The sequence below is a fragment of the Hydra vulgaris genome, chromosome 06, assembly GCF_038396675.1.
Source record: "Hydra vulgaris chromosome 06, alternate assembly HydraT2T_AEP".
Lineage (NCBI taxonomy): Eukaryota > Metazoa > Cnidaria > Hydrozoa > Anthoathecata > Hydridae > Hydra > Hydra vulgaris.
In genome coordinates, this window is record NC_088925.1 from 46913599 (window position 1) to 46936008 (window position 22410).

Consider the following 22410-nt stretch of genomic DNA (forward strand, 5'->3'; position numbering starts at 1 on the left):
ATATATAATATGTTTCAGACGATTCTTTTGCTGACTCCAGTACTAAAATATCTTTGACTGAAATTGAATTAATAAGAAAATATGGTTTTTTGGAGAAAGAACCAACTGTTAGTGATCACGATAATGCAGATATTCCAAACTGCAACAATCTACTTAAATACAAAAAAGCTTTGATCTCATATATTGCTAGATAAAATGACTTCAAAAAAAAAATATCTTCATTAGATGTCAGAATGCACAAGTATTCCCTTTTCATTACAAAATAGCTTTTAAAAATTCAAAGACAGAAGAGGTTTGATTAAATCAACCATAAGTGTTATTATCATATGCAAAGAAACTAAAAGGTGTTTCCAAATTAATTGGTTGCTTTAATAGATAGCAACTTTCCAAATGAAATAGGAATTCAAAATGCAATTGCAAGTGCTCTTTTGAGATCAGTCGATTTCTCGAAAATATTAATTGAACTAGCTCTTTATGTTTAACTCAGCTATAATTGATAACAACTTATTTTCCTTCAGCTCATTGGGCAGTTTGGCTGCCAAATTAACTAGAAAAACAAATATATATATATATATATATATATATATATGTATATATATATATATATATATATATATATATATATATATATATATATATATATATATATATATATATATATATATATATATATACAGTGGGCAAAATAATCGTCCGTACATTAATGAAAAGTATCTATATTTAATCAAAACAACATTTAAAAGTATTTAGATTTAAAAGTATTTAGATAGTTGTAATTAAGAGTTTTTAAAGAAATATTATAATATTAAAGTAATTTTAAGTGTATTAGTTAAAAATATATTAATATATGAAAAGTTATACAAGTTTATTTGAAAAGAGTTAAGAGTTTAAACAAAAAAATTGTCCGTACACTATGTTAATTTTTAAATTAAAATTAGTTAAAATTAAATTAATATCTTGTTGGACCACCACCACACGTAAGAGTATTTGACGATTTTAGCTGGCCAAAATTGAAATTATTAAAAGTGGCCGTACCCACTTAATTACCTACCCTTATTATCTCTCGATAATGGTCGCTTAATGAGCAGTTAATGGTTTGGTTATAAAAGTAGTAATTGGAACTACACAGTCTAGTTAAATATCCGATCTATATCTGCGTGGTTCATTTTGTTTACGAGCAATTTTAGTGGTGTTTATTGAAGCTGTGTACAAGTGTTTACAACAGAAGTTTTACAGTGTTATATCATGGATGAATCTATGACAGGTAAGTACATTATTTACTCTTACTACCGTTTTGAAATATTAATTACCACAAAAGTTATGTACCATGAAACTTAGCATTTTTTTAACGAATTTTAAAGTAAATTTTGACTTTAAAAGTGAAAAAGCTGTAGTGCGCATTGAAACGCTCTTAGTTTTTTTCGTTTTTCTATGAGTTTATACCACTAGCTATTTAAAAATCCTAATTTCAACTGCCTGTTGATGCCATCTAAATTTTAATCATGTTCTAAGCACATTAAGGTCCAAGATGAGTTTTTCAACTTAATTTTTTTTTCTAGATGGGTCATCAGGAATGCAAACAATCTCTTGTTTGGATTTTTACAACAGTATTCAGCAGCAGGAGGCTCCAAATTTCAATGAAAAAATGGACTCAAAAATTTGTTATCAAGAAATCAATATACCGAAGAACTAAAAACAGTATACAAGCGTCAAATGTCGAGTTTGAAAGCTATTTTTAGAAAAATGTGGTCGTCTTCATCCAGAACTCATGAAATATTTATTAAGAAGCATGGCCCTTGGCTGCAAGGGAGTTTCCAAATACTGGGTACCCCATCCACTCCATCATCAGCAGGACGACCAAGAAAAAGTTTTGTCGATTCTAGTGAACGATGAAAAAGGAGAAAAACAGAACAGCTCAGGAAAGATGTGGAACCAGAAGTTATTGTTTTTGCAGCTGAAACTTGTTTGACAACAAGTGGCAAAAGAAGTGCTGCAACCGTCCTCAAAGATCTTAAAACATCTCTCAAACGAGCAAAAGTATAAAAAAGCCTATCGCGGCAGTCTTGAACCTACAAAAAAATCATTGACACCGTTAGAGGCTCTTTTAATATTTACTGACGCAGGCCTAACAAAATCTCAATATGAAATCGTACGTACAAGTGACAAGAAGCAACGGCCCTGCTACAGTATTTTGGTCGAAGAAAAAAAAACATGCTATCCTGATCCTGATTCGTTCACAGTCACAGAAAGTTTAGCTGAAGTAGACTTACAAAGTCTGTTATGGCTTCCAGCAGACACAGTTTAATCAAAAGTTTGAGGATGACTCTAATTCTGATGCCAGTATATTTCAATGCTCAATGGTTCCATTACAGCTAACTTGTGGAGTAAATAAAAAGGTTATCTGGCAAAACCCTACACCATCGTCTCTAAGGTTTTGCAGGCCAATTCGAATTAGGTTTATAAAAGAAACTGCTGATGTAATAGTTGAAGAAATTGCTTACATGGAAAACAAAATTGCAGGCTTGAAACCAACTCAACTTCAAGACATAGCAGTAGAACATGTGATGATGTTAACTATGATTGACGGAAAAGTCTGTAACGCAGCAACCTCCACTAAATCAACCATGCGATATTATAATTGTGGAGCAACATCAAGACAATTTAATGATTTGGACAGAACATGTGTTGGCAATCAAAGCAGCTACAAATTTGGACTATCCATTCTGCATGCTAGAATACGGTGTTTTGAAAGTCTCCTTCACCTATCATATAAATTGCCTGTAAAATAATGGCAGAAAAGGCTGAATGAAGATGAGAAGAGACTTATCTCAGATAGGAAAAAGAAAATCCAAGATGAATTCAAGAACAAAATGGGCATTCTTGTCGACATACCTAAGGTTGGATTTGGGAATACCAATAACGGCAACACAAGCAGGAGATTCTTCAACGACCCGGAAACATTTGCAGATATCACTGGAGTAGTCTTCCGTTGAATTTCCAGAATGAAAATTCTCCTAGAAGTAATTTCCAGTGGCCACAAGATTGATGTAGAAAAGTTCAGACAGTATACTTTGGATACTGCAAAGCTTTATGTTGAACTATACCCCTGGTGTCCAATGACTCCAACTCTGCATAAAGTTTTAGTACATGGTCCTGATATAGTAGAGAATGCACTTTTTCCAATTGGACAATTGTCGGAAGAGGCTGCCGAAGCCAGAAACAAACATTTCCGGGAGTACAGACTTAGCTATGCTAGAAAATTTTCTAGAAAAGATTGTAACCAAGATATCATCAATAGGTTATTGTTAACATCCGACCATCTGTTGTCCAGCATTGGGAAAAAGAAACACAAACTTACAAAGCCTTTTTCAAAAGAAGCTGTGGAATTGCTTCTTCCTGGAGAAGTCCAAGATTCCGACACTGAAAACAACGAAAATGAAGAATATTCTGACAATGACGAAGTGGAATCTAATTAAATATCAAAATATAGTATGTTATTTACCATAATAAAGTTTGAAAAATAATATATCTTTTATTTCCTCAAATCCTATTGAATAGAATAAAATGAAATCCCTAAAGTACTCATCTTTCCCCTATATTGAACGCCACTGGCTTAAATTTGTACAAATTACATTTAATTTACAATTTCTTGTCATATGCTAAAGTTTTCAGCTGTTAAAAAGAGAGAAATAATTTTTGCCAGCTAAAATCGTCAAATACTCTTACGTGCACCAGCTTCAATAACTGCTCTACAACGATTTTTCATTGATGAGACGAGTTTAGACGTAATTTCTTGATTAATTGATGACCAAATAACTAAAACCAATTACTTGAGCTCGTTTTTATTCTTTGGAGCTCGATCTTTCATTCTTTTTTCCACCACCGACCATAAATGTTCTATAGGGTTTAAATCGGGCGATTATGCAACCCAATCTAACACGTTAATGCCATTTGCAGCAAGATATCTGGTTACAGATCCAGCTTTGTGCTTTGAATCGTTGTCATGTTGGAATATAAATTCCATTCAAAGTCCTAATTTTCCTGCCGAAGCCACCAAATTCCGTTCTAATATGGATCTATATAAGTGTTGATCCATTTTCTCATCAATAAATTCAATTTTGCCAACACCGGACGCACTCATGCAGCCCCAGACCATAACATTTCCACCACAAAATTTAAATGTTGCCTTCAAACACTTTACATAATATTCTTCTCCGACTCTTCTATAAACTTTTGCACCACAATCAGCTCCATATAAATTAAATTTACTCTTGTCTGACCAAATAATCATATTCCAGAATGTATCATTCTTCAGAACGTGTTCCTTTGCCCACTGCAACCGTTTTCTCTTGTTCACTAGGCTAATGAATGGTTTTCTCCGAGGCGTCCGTTCAAAAATATTGGCTTCATGCAGTCTGTTCCTAATTGTTTGTGGCGATAATTTAATATTTAATTCATTTTCCAGCTCTTTTGATACTTTTACGGCATTTTTTCTTCTATTCTGCTCGATTTTCCTAACTATGCACCTGTCAACTCTTGGTGTTGTTGATCTTTTTCTGCCTCGTACACCATTATTTGCCACTGATTTTGTTTTTAAATACTTTTCCCATATATATTGAACAGAGCTTGGTGGTATTTTCAACATTTTTGCAACTTTTTTAATTGATAATCCATTTTCCCTATCAAAAATTACTCGTATTCGTAAGTCAATACTATATTCTTTTCTTTTTCCTTCCATCATAGCCACGTAGTTAAGAAAAGGTTTATTTTTATTTATTATAGTAATATTTAACCTAAAAGTACAAGATATTAATATAAAAATCATTTATAAACAAAATTTTACCTTATAAATCAAATGTACGGACAATTTTTTGTTTTTAAAATTTTTAAAACTTTTAAATAATTTAATTATAATTTAAATTGTCGGGAGAAAATTCAAAATAGTGTATCGTTTTTATTTGTTTTCTTGTGCGCTATCTATTGGTTTAATTTATTTTTTTCTATCATTTAAAGTTTTAGAGCGTTTTTCAAAAAGCCTTATTTTTCATTAATGTACGGACAATTATTTTGCCCACTGTATATATATATATATATATATATATATATATATATATATATATATATATATATATATATATATATATATATATATATATATATATATGTAATATCTATTTGTAAAAAATAATTTCATAATAGTTTATTATAAAAAGATATTCAGCTGCCTACCATGCAGTTGTGTTATTAACCTTATAGCACACAGCATTGGGTAGTTAAGAACTAAAAGGTGCATAAATTGTATTATAAAAAATGTTAAACAAATAATTTATAGTAAAACTAAGATTAAAAGAAAGTTAATGAATGAAAAATTAACAAAATATGAATAAAATTATTTCAGTTTTTCAAACTTAAAATAATTATTGGAAAGTTGTTTGGAAATTATTAACTTGGATAACTACTACTTTCTCATTTGTTCTTTTCAAATGTTAAATAAACTAATTTTAATTAAAAAAACTGAAAATTTTTATCTTATTTAATAACATTTATTTTTCTTTAAAAAAGCAAGATATTATATAAACATTTTGTTAAGAGTATATTTTGTTAAACATTACATAATTTAAAAATTTACGTAAATATGTAATATTGCGTTTTTTTCAAAAATTATTATGTAAAATCGAAAATTAAATTTATATTTGCAGCTTGTACATTTAAAAATATTTATATATATATAAATGATATAAAAGTTCGTATCAAAAATTTCTTCATTTGTAATCAACCAAAACCGTTGCCATCTTGAGAGGCCAAAACTAGCTTCAAAAAATTTGCCGTATACGCTATTCAGTTATATTTTGAGATCAGTGGTTGTTACGTTTTGTCAGATTATTACTGTTTAAAACTGTAACTTTGTATGTATAAACATAGTCATAAAATACATAGTCTGGCCAGTTGAAGAGTGCTTTTGTTTATCTTATTGTTAGCGTTTTTTTAGAAACCAGTCAACCAGTGCACACTGTTTGTAAACACAGACTCATTTAAGAATAATATTTACAAAAAGGTTGTTGATTTATCCTTGGTATTTGCAAATGCCTGGTGCTAATTGCTCCATTTTCGGTTGTGGTACTTCTCGAAGAAATAAAGGTGTTTCACTTTTTAAGATACCATCCACCAATAATGATTTCAACAAAGAATGAAGAGAAAAACTTATACACATTATAACTAAAGATAGAATAATTGAGGAAAGCCTAAAGACTCAAATAAAAAAAAATTGTTTATTTACGAAAAATATTACGAAGCTTAGATGTTAATTGTCAATCCAATTAAAACTACTCTCAAGCCTGGTTCACTACCTACATTAAATCTTCCAGTTAAAAGCTTTTCACTGTAATGCCCTTCTTTATGTTTGCTTATTTCCAAAGCACGAGGATCAGCTTCTTCTATATCCCTAAAGAGATCAGCTTTTCCTTCTACATCAGATGAAACAGTTAATAGTAATTTGACTGGGATATAAATGCTAGTGAAACCTTTTTAAAATTGACTAAGATAGATAATGTTCACACTGTTCCGAAGTTCGAAATTGACGATAGCCTCTCATTTACTATTCGTATATTTTTATGGCTTCTACCAGATAATCATGAAATATACTTGCATTTAAAAAGGTCAATGTTTAATACAACTATTTCTAACCTTATTTATATTTTGATATCATATATGGTATGTCCTGGTATTACAAATAAATCAGTTAGTTCTTTGGATATCTTATTTTATACCTAAAAAGTTTGAATTATTTAATAGTTATTCTTTACCTTTAAATCAAACAGAACATATCCGATCTCTTTCATGCGAAGTTATTATTACTAAGGATAAAATTTGTAAGGCATGCCAATGTCTTCAGTCTCAAGAAAAAATACCTTTTCAAAAAAATAGTGATAAATTACTTATTCCAGCTAAACAATTTCTAAAACTGCACCAAAACGTGTAAAATTAACCCTACAAAATTATTGTTTAGAAAATAAATTGCTAAAAGAGAACATAAAAGAAATGCAAAAGGAATTAAGTAAATCCTCTTATCTTGTCAGCGATGACACAAAGACTTGTTTTCAATCATATTAAAAACTTATAGGACAGTCACTCCATTTATGAAGCTATTTTAGGATGATCAGTAAAAATACTTAAATACTTGGAATTCGTTATCACCCAATGATTATTCGCTATTGTTTAGGTCTTGTTGCAAAGTCTCCTGCAACTTATGAAGAAATTCGTTTTAATGAAAAGACAGATTCTGGATTTGTAATTTTACCAAGTCAAAGGCGTTTAAGAGACTACAAAAACTATATCCAACCACAAAGAGGATTTAACCATGAAATTGTCAATGAATTAAATTTAAAGTTAAAGGATTTCTCTGAGCAAGAACGGTTTATTACTCTTTTATTTGATGAAATGAAATTTGGTTTAGGATAAGTATTCTGGTGATCTTATTGGATTTGTTGATCTTGGTGACACAAATATTAACTAAGCAACTCTTAACAACGTTGATGAAACTGCAACACATATCCTTGTTTTTCTTGTGAAATGTATTTCAAACCCTTTTAAATATAGTTTTGCAAACTTTGCTACTACAAACATCCAAGCTATTCAATCATTCCCCTTATATTAGAGCTTTCATGCAATCTTAAAGTAATTGCTACAAGTGATAGCTGTGTAACGCTTCTTAACAAGGCCTTAGATTGCACTAGAAATCAAAATTGATTTTCCAAGCCATTTTATTTGATGAATAATGAAAGGCTAATATGGTTGACTGAAGTTTTTTTTAAATTTTTTGAAGATTGGAAATTGTCTATAGATCAAAGCCCTGGAAATTTTACTAAGGCTGATCGGGGTAATATGTTTTCATCTTGGCAAACATATGAAGGGATCAATATTACTGTTCACTCAGTAATTGATTTAATTAAATAACTTTCAAATATGGGTGTCCAATAAGTTTTAACTGAACGGCTATGTCAAGATTCATTAGAAAATTATTTTGGCCAACAACAAGCCATTGGAAGAAGAAAGGATAACCCATCTTTACATGATATTTGGTATAATAACAATACGATAAGTAACCAATGTACTTTCAAACCAATTATAGGTCTAACTAATAGTCTTGATAATAATCCTGAACAAAAGACCTTTACCAAAGAGAAATTACCGCTCTGAAATTGAAACAAAAATTGAACTCATCAAAAAAAGGAAATTAAAAACGGCTATTTTCATAGCCACAAACCTTATAAAAGCATTACTTGTATAAAATAGTTGTGTGTGTGTGTCTATATATATATATATATATATATATATATATATATATATATATATATATATATATATATATATATATATATATATATATATATATATATATATATATATATATACATACACATTTGTCCTTAGTATTTGCAAGAAGGGTTCCCAAGTCTTGAATACTATTTTTTTAGTATTCAAGACTTAGGAACCCTTCTTGATAATAGTGAGATGAAAGGATTAAGGTACATTGTTAACCTTTAAAATTCTCTAGGAGGCTGAAAAGTGACTCTTAAGTTGAAGTTGTGTTACAAAGAAAGAAGAAGCTTAAATAAAATTCTTAAGATTATTTATTTCAAAATTATTTCAATAAAATAGTTTTAATAAAATAGTAAAAATAAATTTTTAAACTATTAAAACTTTTGATTATATAAAATTTGAAATTAAAAAAAAAATAAAAATAAAAACTTACTTAATTTCATTTGGTTCTCACTTTATTAATCATTGCATCTCTCCATCATGCTGCAATAAAGCTCCTATGCAAGAATATGTTTTTAATGACATTTGTGGCTATGAAAATAACCTTTTCTCATGTCTATTTTTTATCTAAACTATTCAGTGGAGTTCAAAGTTCTTTTCTTGATTTCTTTTCTTAATGAATTTGTTCTTTTGTTCTTAGACTTGATTTTATGCAAGTTTACAAGGTCCTTTAAATAGGAAAATGAGCGAACACGAATATAAAGAGTTAAAAGATGGTCCGGAAGATTGAGAGACATTTCTTTAGATCCTTTGGTAGAAGAAACATTGCAAATTTTTGAGAAGTGAGATAAAACCCCAACATCTTGAAGTAACTCTGCAGTCATCTTGCTGCAGTCAATATTTTTACTTAAAATTTTTGTTGATTTTCTGAATGCTATTTCTGCTATTTTAAATGGTGATCATCAGAAGATATAGACCAAAGACCAACTTGATTTTTTAAACTAGTAAATTTTTTATCAGTATCATGATTATAATCATCAAAATAATTAGAATTATTTTCTTCAATTTTTCCAGCCAACAGAATTGAGAGTGTTTCTTGACAAAATCTGGTTTGCCAACTTTTTGAATAACGTATCCTTCGATAAAAAGTACATACCCACCCAAATATTCAATTAAATTTTTTTCTTTATCTGTAAACTTAATTTCATCATCAATAATTAAAACTGAGGTGGCATTTTTAGACTTAGTCAAGTGAGCCAAAATGTGATTTGCAAGGTCATACCCTACAAGAGCTGAGGTTTTATCTGTTAGTTTTTTCATAAAACCTTTCTGACCAGCAACTTTGTAAAATTGTGGATAAAAAACTTTTGCATCACCATTAAAATTTTCAATAACTTCCTTTATTAGATCAAATGTATGCTTCGCATCATCTTCAGAGAAACTGTACCTTTAAAGCTCATCTCTGATATAGCAAAGATCGTTTTGCACAAATTTAATGCTTTTTTTAATGAAAGTTATGAACTTGTCTGCAGTACACGCACGCTTAATATCAGTTGTTGCATTTATTTGGAGTGTTGAAGAGTCAGTCTTAGAGTGATGTGTTGTTATGTAACGTTTGAGTCCTTTCTCTGATTTACATTTTTTCACACACTGCTGGCAGTTAGAGTTGTTTGAAACGCTTCCATTCTCAATTTCTGTAAGAAAAGCATCAACATTGTTAAGAAACTTACTTTTTTCAAAAAAAACATCTGATTCTAGATCTAATATAAGAGAATCAATCGACTGTTCCTCACCAAAGTTTGCCATTTTTTAGATTTTTGTGCACTTATTGGTAGTCTGGGCACGATAAATAAACTATTTTCAACATAAATTCAAATTTTGAATTTTTATTGTTAAAAAACAACAGAATTCTGGGAAAACAGCACAACAGGCCGAACTATATGTTATTATGACTATGGTATAAACGATTGTTGTATGGAAAGTAATACTGATTTACTTAAATTATTACTTTATTATTATTACTATTGTTAAAATTAAATAATATTTTTATTTGTTTTTTATTATTGTTATTAATTTTATTATCATTATTATTGTCATTACTGATATTTTATCATTATTAAAATGATTAATTGTATATGTATAAATTATTTTTTTGAGGTCACAAAAATATTTATAAACAATTTTTAAAAAGTCACAAATACCGGTCGGAATTCCGGTACATCCCTAATTATAGCTAGTACATCTCTAATTATAGTAAATAGCCGTGAAAAATTATTTTCAGAATATAGATCTATAATTGATTGAATTGATAAAAGAAAATTTTTCAAAGCGACTAATGATAGCAAATTTGCAATAAACAGGTTTAAGCAGTTTTTCTCGGAAATATGGATGTAAAGTAACATTACTAGAAATAAGAACGCAATGATTAACTTGCATAATTGTACATGCTTTTAATTTAAAATAATGTATGTTTATAGCCTTATCGCTGCTATGCCCCGGGCGTCATAAAAGCTCTCGGTGGCCCTGATCATAACTATATAATTTGTTTATTTTATTTAAACTCATTGTTTTCATTTAAAATTTAGCACTTTATTTTTATTTTGTTGTTTGAATGAGTTTTTTTAAAAACAGTAAAATAAATGACATAAAGTCATAAGACAGAAAATGTCTCATTTTGCAGTTTAAAGAATTTTTTAAACTTTTTTTTCATGACTTTGATGCTGATGTTTAAATGATAGGCTACCTCTGCAATGGATATTTGCGACAAACCTACGAGGGTGATTAATATTAAGAAATTCCCTCGCAACCTGCGAGGGAATTTTTTGATATTAATTATTAAACGACAATTTGAACGAGTAAAAGCAGTTAAATAAAGCTTTTTTTTTAAAAAAAAGATTTTTTATTTTACTTAATTAAATAAAAAATAAAATAAAACAAAAATCAACTTTCGATGGTTATTTAATAAAATTTTTCAATTTTTTATTTTAAAGAAATTATTCGCTATATATATTTATATTTTAGCTTATAGAACATTAAAAAAAAGAAAAAATCTCTCTCTCTCTCTCTCTCTCTCTCTCTCTCTCTATATATATATATATATATATATATATATATATATATATATATATATATATATATATATATATATATATATATATATATATATACATATATATATATATATATATATATATATATATATATATATATATATATATATATACATATATATATATATATACATATATATATATATATATATATATATATATATACATATATGTATATATATATATATATATATATATATATATATATATATATATATATATATATATATATATATATATATATATATATATATATATATTCATAGAATATTGAGAAAAATGGTAGAAGACATTACAAGCCAAGAAGTTTTCAGTAAATTTATACTATTTTTATTTATTTTATATGTATTAAAATTGTACGCACATAAAGAGTTACAGATGCTTCTTATAAAAACAACTAAATGTTTTCTAATTTTTTATTAGTAACACCCTCCAAATCAAATTTAAAACTTAAATTTTAATTGAAGGTGTTCTTTATAACCAACATTCTCAAATAAAATCAATATATAAATCACATTTTGCAATATTTATAGAATACCTGAATAGCAAAAGTATTTTGGCAATAATATTTACTGTATGTAAATTATATAAACAATGCTATGTTTATATAGTTTACATACAGTAAATATGTTGTAACAACAATATTGTGCCAATATTCTTGCCTACTCGGATATATTATCAGTTTTAAATAACATAAATTTTCAAATAACTTAAACAGTTTAAATTCTTTTGATGAATGAAAATTTAGATACAGTTTTTATTTTACTATTTATTATTTGCAATACACGAAGCCAAGATGCATGCTAAGTTGGGGGCAATTTAGCTCCCATTTCAATCGCAAGTCTACCGTTATTATTTAACCCATCCTCATTTTTTATATCTACCTAATTATTTTTTATATCTACCTAATTATTTTTTATATCTACCTAATTATTTTCAATTATTATGATGATTGATTACATAAATTTTTAATTCATGTATCAAAGGTTACCATCCTGATGTTTGAAATAAAGATAGAAATTTATTTTAGTCTGCAACATTCTGCTGCTTTGATAGGAAATTTTGTATTTTAAGCTTTCCCCCATTAGTTGTAACACAACCATTATACAGGGGTATAATGGCTGTACTACACAATACCTGATAATTCAAGAAAAAAAAAAATGTTTTTACCATTACAAATACTAATAGCTTCTTTTTGTACCAAGTCTTTTTTTTTTTTTTATCAATTGTATTCTTTTATCTAAAGTACTCGGTAATACTCACATAAGAAGACATGAGAAGACATGAGAAGACATGAGAAGACATAAGAAGACATAAGAAGACATAAGAAGACATAAGAAGACATAAGAAGACACAACAAGACACAACAAGACATAAGAAGACATAAGAAGACACAACAAGACATAAGAAGACATAAGAAGACATAAGAAGACATAAGAAGACATAAGAAGACATAAGAAGACATAAGAAGTCATACGAAGACATAAGAAGACATAAGAAGAGAATGAAACACAAAAATTAGCAGGTATTATTATTAAAAAAAAAGGGTATTCAAGAAAAATTCGATTGAGGTCAACAATCCATTAACAAAACAGTTATTCTCAGTAAAACATAAGGAGATAAAAATTAACAGACACTTTTCAGTTGATTGAGATTCAGTTGGTTGAGGTCAAATCTTTATAAACTCAGTATATAGAAATTAAAACAAAAAATATACATAAAACAAAATTGGCAACCTCTATTGATTATTTTATCACGTATTTGTGATTATAGTTTTTTTTTATCCTCTAATTATGTCAAAACATAAGATTTTGACAAGTTTTTTTTTTATGTTTATTGAGTAAAGGACGGAAGTAAAGGCCGTCTAGAATCTGTTCTAAATAAAGACACATATAGTGGCTTTTTTAAGAAACCAAACAAAGTTTAAAAATAGTTTTTATTGTAAAATAAAAAAAATTTGGGCGTTCATTAATGTACTTATTAATTTATCAATTTATTTATCAATAATTGCTTCAAGTTGATAAAGACTAAATGATCATATGTAAATTTTTATTTATGTAATTCCTTAATAAAAAAGATGATTTGAGCAAGAATAAATTAAAAAAAAAACTATTTTGAAATTGAATAGGTCCAAAATCAAGTTATAGAATATATCTTTCAAAAATGACTATAATTTTATTAAAACCGACTTAATTGTTTAATAATTTACAGTGCAAATTATTAAACATTTAAGAAATAAGTAACAGCCAAACTTTATATTTATATGATAAAATCAATTTTTCACCCTCAAACTACAATTTTTTTGGTAGTTTTGGTTATGTCTACAAACGTCCCTGACGTCCTAGATCAGCTTTAAATTAAATATTAGTAACAGATTTTGGGTAAGTTATTTGTTTGTTGTAAACTATAATGGTTAATAGTTTTATGGAGTTCATTGGAATTTTTACATAAAATATCACTTGTTTAATAGAGTAAAATTAAGAAAAATTTTTAAAAGATAAATTTTTTTTTTTTCAAAATCAAAGTAAATTTTAGGTTAATTTTAAAAAAGCTCATGGCACCCTGAACACGTGACACATGTAAGTATGTTTTATGCATTTAAAAATAATAATAAATACTAAAACAAATCCAAATGAAAAAAATAAAAACGTTCAGCGGCGAGCCGTTCAGAGGAAAATACGACACATATAATATAAACATACGATTAATATTAAACTTATTTGAGCAAACATCTGCTTTCCATGTATAAATTTGATGATTCTATAACAAAGGTTTTTCGTATTTCTAATGTATAAAATTGTATGTAACTGTTATATAAAAATGTTATAAAATGTATATAAACATTATAAACTTAAAGAGGTGCGCAGATGATTTATTCCAATATGTACTTTTGTGTTTGTAAAAAAGTTAATATACTTTTTTTAAATAAAAGTAAAAAATTTATTGAAATTGTTTCAATAACGTCATTTATTGCTTTATACATGAACCGGAACTTTGGACCACTTAAATCCAGAGTTGGTTGCAGACAAATTTTAATAAAAAGCGTCTGAAAGTCTCAACCATAAAGTTTCACAAGAAACTTGTAAGCTCGTTTAATACTCCATATCTTTTTGCTGGTCTTTTTACGTAAGTGTACAATATATCATCAGTTTCCTAAATTTTTAATCTTTTTTATTCCATCCTATTTGTCTGATTGTTTGAAATGGATTACTGTTATCCAATTCTTTCAATATTCTAATTTGACAGAACTCTTAAAATTGCTTAGGTAAAAACTTGAATACCAAAGTATAAGAACTAGAGTACATTATTAAATCATCTTTTAACTTATTTATTGCTTTGAATAAAGTTTTAGTTTTGCTGACCAATAAAGTTTAGTTTTCAAACTTAAGTAACATTAGCTGATATTCATTACCTGCTAGAGTGCAATTCCTACTATGATTGCACTTCGCAGCTGCTGATACCACTTGTTACAACGAAGGCTTATTGTTGTTAATATTTTTACAATTTATTAGATATTCATTAACTATAATGAATTTTTTTTTCAGTTAACCAACATTTGTTAAAATTTAAACGATACAATCAAAATTTTGTCTAAAAAGTTAGATCTATGTATTATAAATAATATTAGTACATCTCAGTAAATCAAGTAATGAAGAAGAGTAAACAAAAGGTAAAAAAAAAAAAAAGAAAATGAATAAAAAAGTAAAAGAAAATTTAAATAAGGTAAAATAAGAAAACTAAAATTTTTTGGTTTATTTAGAGGGAATGCACACAAAAAACATACAAGCAAAAAAAACTACAACTAATCAAAAAATTAGAGAAAAGATTTAAAACAAAAAACAAAAAACAATCGTTAAATTTAAAACTACGAACATTGTAGGAAAGAGCGAGGCTAGTTGACCATATTTGACCATAGGTGCAAGTTGGGCAAGTAAAATATCTAAAAAATAAGTTTCAAATAACAAAATATCAAATAAATGAAATGTAAGGAATTAAAATGTTAATGCGCAACAATAATTAGCTAGAAAACTTTCAAACAAGATGACATTTTATGTCTCAAAGATGCTTTTAAAAGACTTTTACTCAAAGATAGTGCAAAGACGCTCGTAAAAAGTTTTATCTAATTTCGCACTGATATTTTACCCATTTATTAAAATTTTAATTTTAACTAACCATTTTCCACGTCTTACAGTTCTCTTTGTAACTTATGTGTCACCTTGTCGGGGTAAATTAAACAGATTTGAAAAGTATAAATAAAACTAGAAAATATAAATCTTTTAGGCTGCATGATTTTATTATAAAAATTTAATTTAAAAGCATATGCAATGCTTAATGTTAATGATTGTGTTTTATGTCTATGACAAGCGTTTTGGAGCGATATTTTTATGAACAATATTGTTGTTATCTGGATTAAATACAACTTATGTAACACAAGTTTTTTACTTTTTTAAATTTAATTAAGCATTTTAAAAACTCAAAAACGTAGATAACTCGCAGTGCACTTTGGGAATTCATCGTGGTGTAATAAAAACGCATTTTAAATAATTTTATGTAAACATAAAAAAAACGTATATAAAATGTTTACATAAACGTAAACATTTTATATAAGCATAAACAATTTATGTAAACATAAGCCTTTTATATAAACATAAAAAAACATAAACAATCGCTTTAAATATACTTAGATTTATACGTTGTAGATAAATTTTACATAAAATAAATATAGATAAAAATAGGAATTAAAAAAAAAATTTTCAAAAGTACATTTTTGATCAAAAAAACAAATTCCTTTATATTCTTATTCAGATTTCAAAATAATATACTTTAAGACAATATTTTTTAACAGATAAACTCAACGAAATTGTATGCAAAAGTTTCGGTAAAGTGGACAACCCTCTAAAATGAGAGAGTTAAAAAACTTTCGAAAAACATTTTCATTTGATATAAGCATACTAAGAGTATTAATCTGGTGGTTGAAGTGTAAATCTGAAAACAACATGTCTTGAAAGTATAAACTACCAGAAGCTATCTGCTGTTTGTTTTCAGTTTTTTTAAATACTCATCTCATTAAAACTTCAACACTACTATCAACCGTATCCATGCAACCGTATCCATGCAACAGCTGCATTGTTTGAAAATCAAAATCTCCTCAAGGAACTTTTTTTTGGGTTCGAATTCTGAGCACAGTATAAAAACTCCCACACAGATTTTTGTAATGAAATAATTATATTTGCCAAAAATAGAACTATTTTTATTGCTATAAAGACTTTTAATAATAAAATAAAAAATATAGATTTATTTATAATTAAAGTTATTTCTATTTTTACTTGAATTCTTTCATTTAATTTTTCATTAATTTTGAAGTCTCTTTTTTATTAATTTTCACGTCGTGTATTTATCTTTTTTTTTTTTTTTTTTTTTTTATCTTTTTACTATAAATAATAACTTTTTTAAATTAGACTCAGCATTTCGTATATTTTAAGCTTCAATTGATCATCTATTTTTACAATTAGATGAGCAGATGATTTACATTAAACATTGATTTTCTAATTACATCATGCTAAAACTATGGAGGGGGACTTTTTTCAAATATTGTTAAGTAAGCAACTCAGATTTTTGAAGAAACTTAACTTACGAAGTTATATTAAAAGCTCTGCCTTAAAAATGACATATAATGAAACTTTATTTATTTCTATTCTCACCGAAAACGCTTTTACGGTTTGAAATCCTGACCTTTGGATTTAAAATCAAGCGCTATAACTACGCCACCATGGTTGCCAAGTCGAAAACTGCAGAAGCCGTTAACTTTTGAAAGATATAAAAGTATATAATAGGTTGCAAGCCAGTGCACTTGCATAAAGTGACTTGCGTTAGCTAAAAGTTTCTCAATTTACTTAAATGCCGTACAATTGGTTACATCACACAACCTGAGTGCTTATTTGTTGTAACTATATGTTTGTAAAAAATCAAGATAACATAGTAGTCAATAAAAACCATAAACATCTTTATATCTGGACTGTTGATATATTTAATAAGGTGCTTGGAATGTATCAATTTAAAATTTACATTTGTTCTTTTTCCTTTTGGTTACATCACACAAACTAAGTGATTATTTGTTTTAAAATTATTTTTATTTTATTTAATTCCAATCAAATACAAATACAACAATCAAATACAACTAGGAAAAAAAAACTAGTTTCCAGCTACTCCAAGCAAGAAGATTTATTTTGTATTTTGACTGTAGCCAATCAGCAAGCTGAATTTTTTGATATTTTGATAACTTTTTAAAGATGCCCGACTCTAAAACCACACAAAAAGATTAGTCTTTAATTCAACAATGTAAGTCAAATTGTCATTGTTTCTTTATTTTTTATTTAACAAAAGTTTGTTTCAAAATTTTATTCTTAAATTAATTATTTGAAATTATTTATTCAATTATAAAAATTTTATTTTAAATTTGATAATAAAGTTAAGAAATGTTTAGGGTCGGCAATTGTTGCGGTTTTTAAGTTGGAGAACGCAAAAATTTTAATTTTAAATACGTTTCGTGGTACGTTCTCCAACGTGAAAACCGGGAGAATACCCCAGTAATGTTTTAACATTATTGAATAAAACCATTTTTTTTCTTTTTTGTTTTCATTTTGTCAAAGATCTGATAGCTAAAATTAAAATAATGCATAATTATTTTAATAAAGCCAAAGTAAAAAAAAAGCGGCTATGATACCTTGATGAGTGGAAAAGAACATTCACAATGAAAAAATAAATATAAATAAATAACCTGGATAATATTTAAAGATAGAAAACCTGCTAAAATTAGTTGATCAAATTGCATATTTTATTGTAACTCGAAAAGTTACAACAGTAAACAGACAATTTGTATTCGGACGTTTCTGTAGTTTACATAGCAGTACACAAAACGCTAAACTTACTATAAGAAATTAAAAAGTAAGAAAAAATAACACAAATATATATATATATATATATATATATATATATATATATATATATATATATTTGTGTGTGTGTGTGTATATATTAATATATACTAGTTAGCTATATAAACTCTTTTATATATGTATATATATAAGTATATATATATATATATATATATATATATATATATAATATATATATATATATATATATATATATATATATATATATATATATATATATGTATAAATATACATATATTAATATATACTAGTTAGCTATATAAACTCTATTATATATATATATATATATATATATATATATGTATAAATATACATATATTAATATATACTAGTTAGCTATATAAACTCTATTATATATATATATATATATATATATATATATATTTATATATATATAGATATATATATATATATATATTTATATATATATATATATATATTTATATATATATAGATATATAGATACATATTGTGTATTTATATATTGTTATTATATTTTTTCTTTGATAGAGAAAAAATTATTATTTTGTGCATACAGTTACCTAATATGGTTAGAAAATACAAATGTCTAACTCATTGACAATCCTGGGAAGAAAATTCAATGAAAGCAGCTATTGAATAAGTAATAAAGAAGGAAATGGGGTATAAGAAGGCATCGTTAATGTTTTGTATCCCAACAACAACACATCGAGACTAGAATAAAAAGACTTCAGCAAGGGTGTGTAGAACTAAGTAGTTGTGCAGTAAAAAAACTTGGGAATTTTAAATAAGTTTTTAACCTTAAGCATGAGTAAGAGATAGCTAAACACCTAATTTTTCAAGAGAGTTGCTTGTTTCCAGTTACAATTTTTACAAGATTTGAGAGAATTGGCATTTCAGCTAGCTGAAAAGAACAAAATGTCACATAGCTTTAACAAAAAAACAGGAATGGCAGGCTACAGTTTTTTTGTGTGTATGCTAGAGGGAACTTCTGGAGCTAGGCTAATGGGATTTAACCAACCTGTTGTGAATAAAATTTTTGAACTATTGACTAAAAGCATAGATGAAAATAACATAACTCCAAATAATATATATAATGTTAACGAGACAGGAATTTCTTCACTACCAAAAAAAGTGTCAAAAGTAATTGCGAAGATGGGTAAAAAACAAGTTGGAACTCTAACATCAGCTGAACAAGGGAAAATCATAACAATCAAAATGTGTATGAGTGCCTCTGGTATATACATGCCCCTCTGATTATTTTCCCCCATGTTAGAGCTCCCAAGAATGTTAATATTATCGAAAAAGCTCCTCCGGGTACTATTGCATCATATCACCCTAGTTGTTGGATGCAAACAAATGTATTTTTGAAGTGGTTTGACCATTTTCTGTCCATTGTAATGCCATCCAAAAAAAGGCCTGTACTGCTATTATTAGATGTTCATGCAACACATACAAAAAATATGGAATTCATAATGAAAGCACCTGAAAATTGTGTTACTGTTATTTGTTTTCCACCACATTGTTCACACCATCTGCAGCCACTAGATGTCTCCTTCATGGCACCATTTAGTAGCAACTATTCGAGCGAAGTTTGTATTTAGCTGCTTACACATTATCCTAGAGTTGTGATCGAATATCACATTCCAGAACTATTTGGAATAGCTTATATGAAATCTGCTAACATGTTGACAGCTGTAAGTTGTTTTAGAAAGACTGGAATAAGTCCACTTAATCATGGATTCAGCAATACCAAATCTAACTACCAAGTCTCAAACACAAACTATTTCACTGCAAGAATTATCCCTGACATCTTCCTCTGAATCAGAAACTTCGTCTTCGTCAACTATGGCTTCTTTCACAATTGCTTCACCTGCAGAAATTGTAAGTATTTCGAATGAGAAAACTCAGCAAACTCGCAAACAATGCCAAAAGGGCAAAACAGCTATACTCACCAGTTCACCATGTAAAGCGGAACTGGCAAAAAAGATGGTTATAAAAACTAAAAAAAGAAAAAACGCTCAAACAGTTGACAAGACTGTAGAAACAAAAAATGATACACCTGCAGAAATTGTACCACGAAAAGTATACCCCCAGCAATTTTTGTGATTTTTGTTTAATAACATCAAAAACTGTTGCAATTTTTTCTAAATTTGCTAATATTAAAAGCTTTTTTTTGTTGTTGTTGTTTGTTGAAATACACTAATAAAAAAACACAGGTCTTTTTTATTTTTATATTTCATTAATCTAAACCTTACGGGGGCTGTTATGACCCCACTTCCCTATATATATATATATATATATATATATATATATATATATATATATATATATATATATATATATATATATATATATATATATATAGATAGATATATATAGATATACATAAATATATATTTTTTTTAAACATCTTCGCTTCCAACAAGCCACTAATTAAAGTTGGAAATATATATATATATATATATATAATATATATATATATATATATATATATATATATATATATATATATATATATATATATATAGGTATAGATATATATATATAGATATACACATATATATATATATATATATATATATATATATATATATATATATATATATATATATATATATATATATATATATATATTTAGATTATTCACCTCCCCAAGGCCTGAGGGGGGCCACTACAGTCGAGGAGGCTGCTCTTTTTTTTGTGTTTTTTCGTTTTTTTTTAATTGTTTTTTTTAGTTGTTATTCGTGGTACAACCCTCTCTCAACTCTTTTAACTCCGAAACACGAACCTTGCCGAGCAAGGCTGCTGCGCGGAAAAACTATGTTGAGCGCGGTACTTCCAGGGACGTGGTGGGAGTCGAACTCCGAACCACCACAGCATATACACTGCTGGTCACGCTCAAGTTAGGACAGAGGATATTTTTTCGAAAATTAATATATAATTACGTTATAGAATTTTTAATTTATATTAATAAAAATTATATTTTTTATACATTTCCAATATAAAATATATTATTAGTCAGTTTTATGTAATACAAATCTACAAAAACCATTATAATAATTAAATTTTTTTTTTCGTCACAAAAACCACCCTTTGATTTAATAACTGCTTTAAGTATTCTCGGCATTCTTTCAATTAGTTTTCTGATTATTTCTTTTTGAATATTATTCCATTCCTGTTCTATAATGTTCCATAAATGAGATTTTGATGTTGGACATACAGTTCTAATTTTTCTATCCAGTTCATCCCATAGTAACTCAATGGGGTTGAGGTCTGGGCTTTGGGGAGGCCAGGTCATTACACGTAATACATTTTCAGCTTTTTTTTATTCTAAATAATTTCTACATGATAATGCAGTATGTTTAGGGTCATTATCATGCATCAGAATAATATTATATCCGATTAATCGAAGTCCCGAAGGGATTGCACTCGTTTCCAGGATATCTCTATAATGTTCTGCTCTCATTATACCATCGATTTTATGCAAATATCCCACTCTATCCAGAGAGAAACAACCCCAAACTATCACAGAGGCTTCACCATGTTTTACTGTTGGAACCAGACATTGAGTTAGTATTTTTTCTTCAGCAGATCTTCTAACGCAAACTCTTCGCTTATTTCCAAAAACTTCAAATTTTGACTCATTAGTCCAGAATACTTGTTTCCATTCATCCATCGTCCAATTTTTGTGGAGCTGTGCCCAACGGAATCTCTTCTTTCGATTAACTTTTCGTAGATATGGTTTTCGGATAGCAACACGACCATGCAAATTTGCTTTTTGCAATATTCGTTTGATTGTACTGACAGAAACTTTTTTTTCTCGATTACAGTTGAAAATAGCTGTTATTTGTGGAGCAGTTAACATTCGATTACGCTTACTGATGATTTTTATACGTTGGTCATCAGTTATTGTTGTTATGCGAGAAGGACCTGAACGATTTCTGTCTTCCAAACTTCCAGATTCTCAATATCGATGAATCGTATAGCTAACTGTTGATTTACTCAGATTTAATTTTTAAGCTATTTTTCTAACTGTATAGCCTTCTTGAAGCAAAGTGAGTATTGATGTCCTTTTTTCAACACTTATTGGCTTACCTTAAGGC

At 27.5% G+C, this 22410-nt stretch overlaps 1 long non-coding RNA gene across 2 annotated transcripts in view; it reads left to right on the forward strand.

Annotated features, from left to right (window-relative positions):
* The first annotated feature begins 10150 nt into the window (after positions 1-10150).
* Positions 10151-22410, forward strand: part of LOC136081914 (uncharacterized) — a 39973-nt gene continuing 27713 nt past the window's right edge. The window contains exons 1-3 of one of the 2 annotated variants that reach the window (XR_010639243.1): positions 10151-10240; positions 11636-11682; positions 12616-13148. This is a non-coding gene — a long non-coding RNA (uncharacterized LOC136081914). Of the gene's footprint in view, positions 10241-11635; positions 11683-12615; positions 13149-22410 lie in introns of those variants that run through there. The other variant, XR_010639242.1, reaches the window with a different exon arrangement.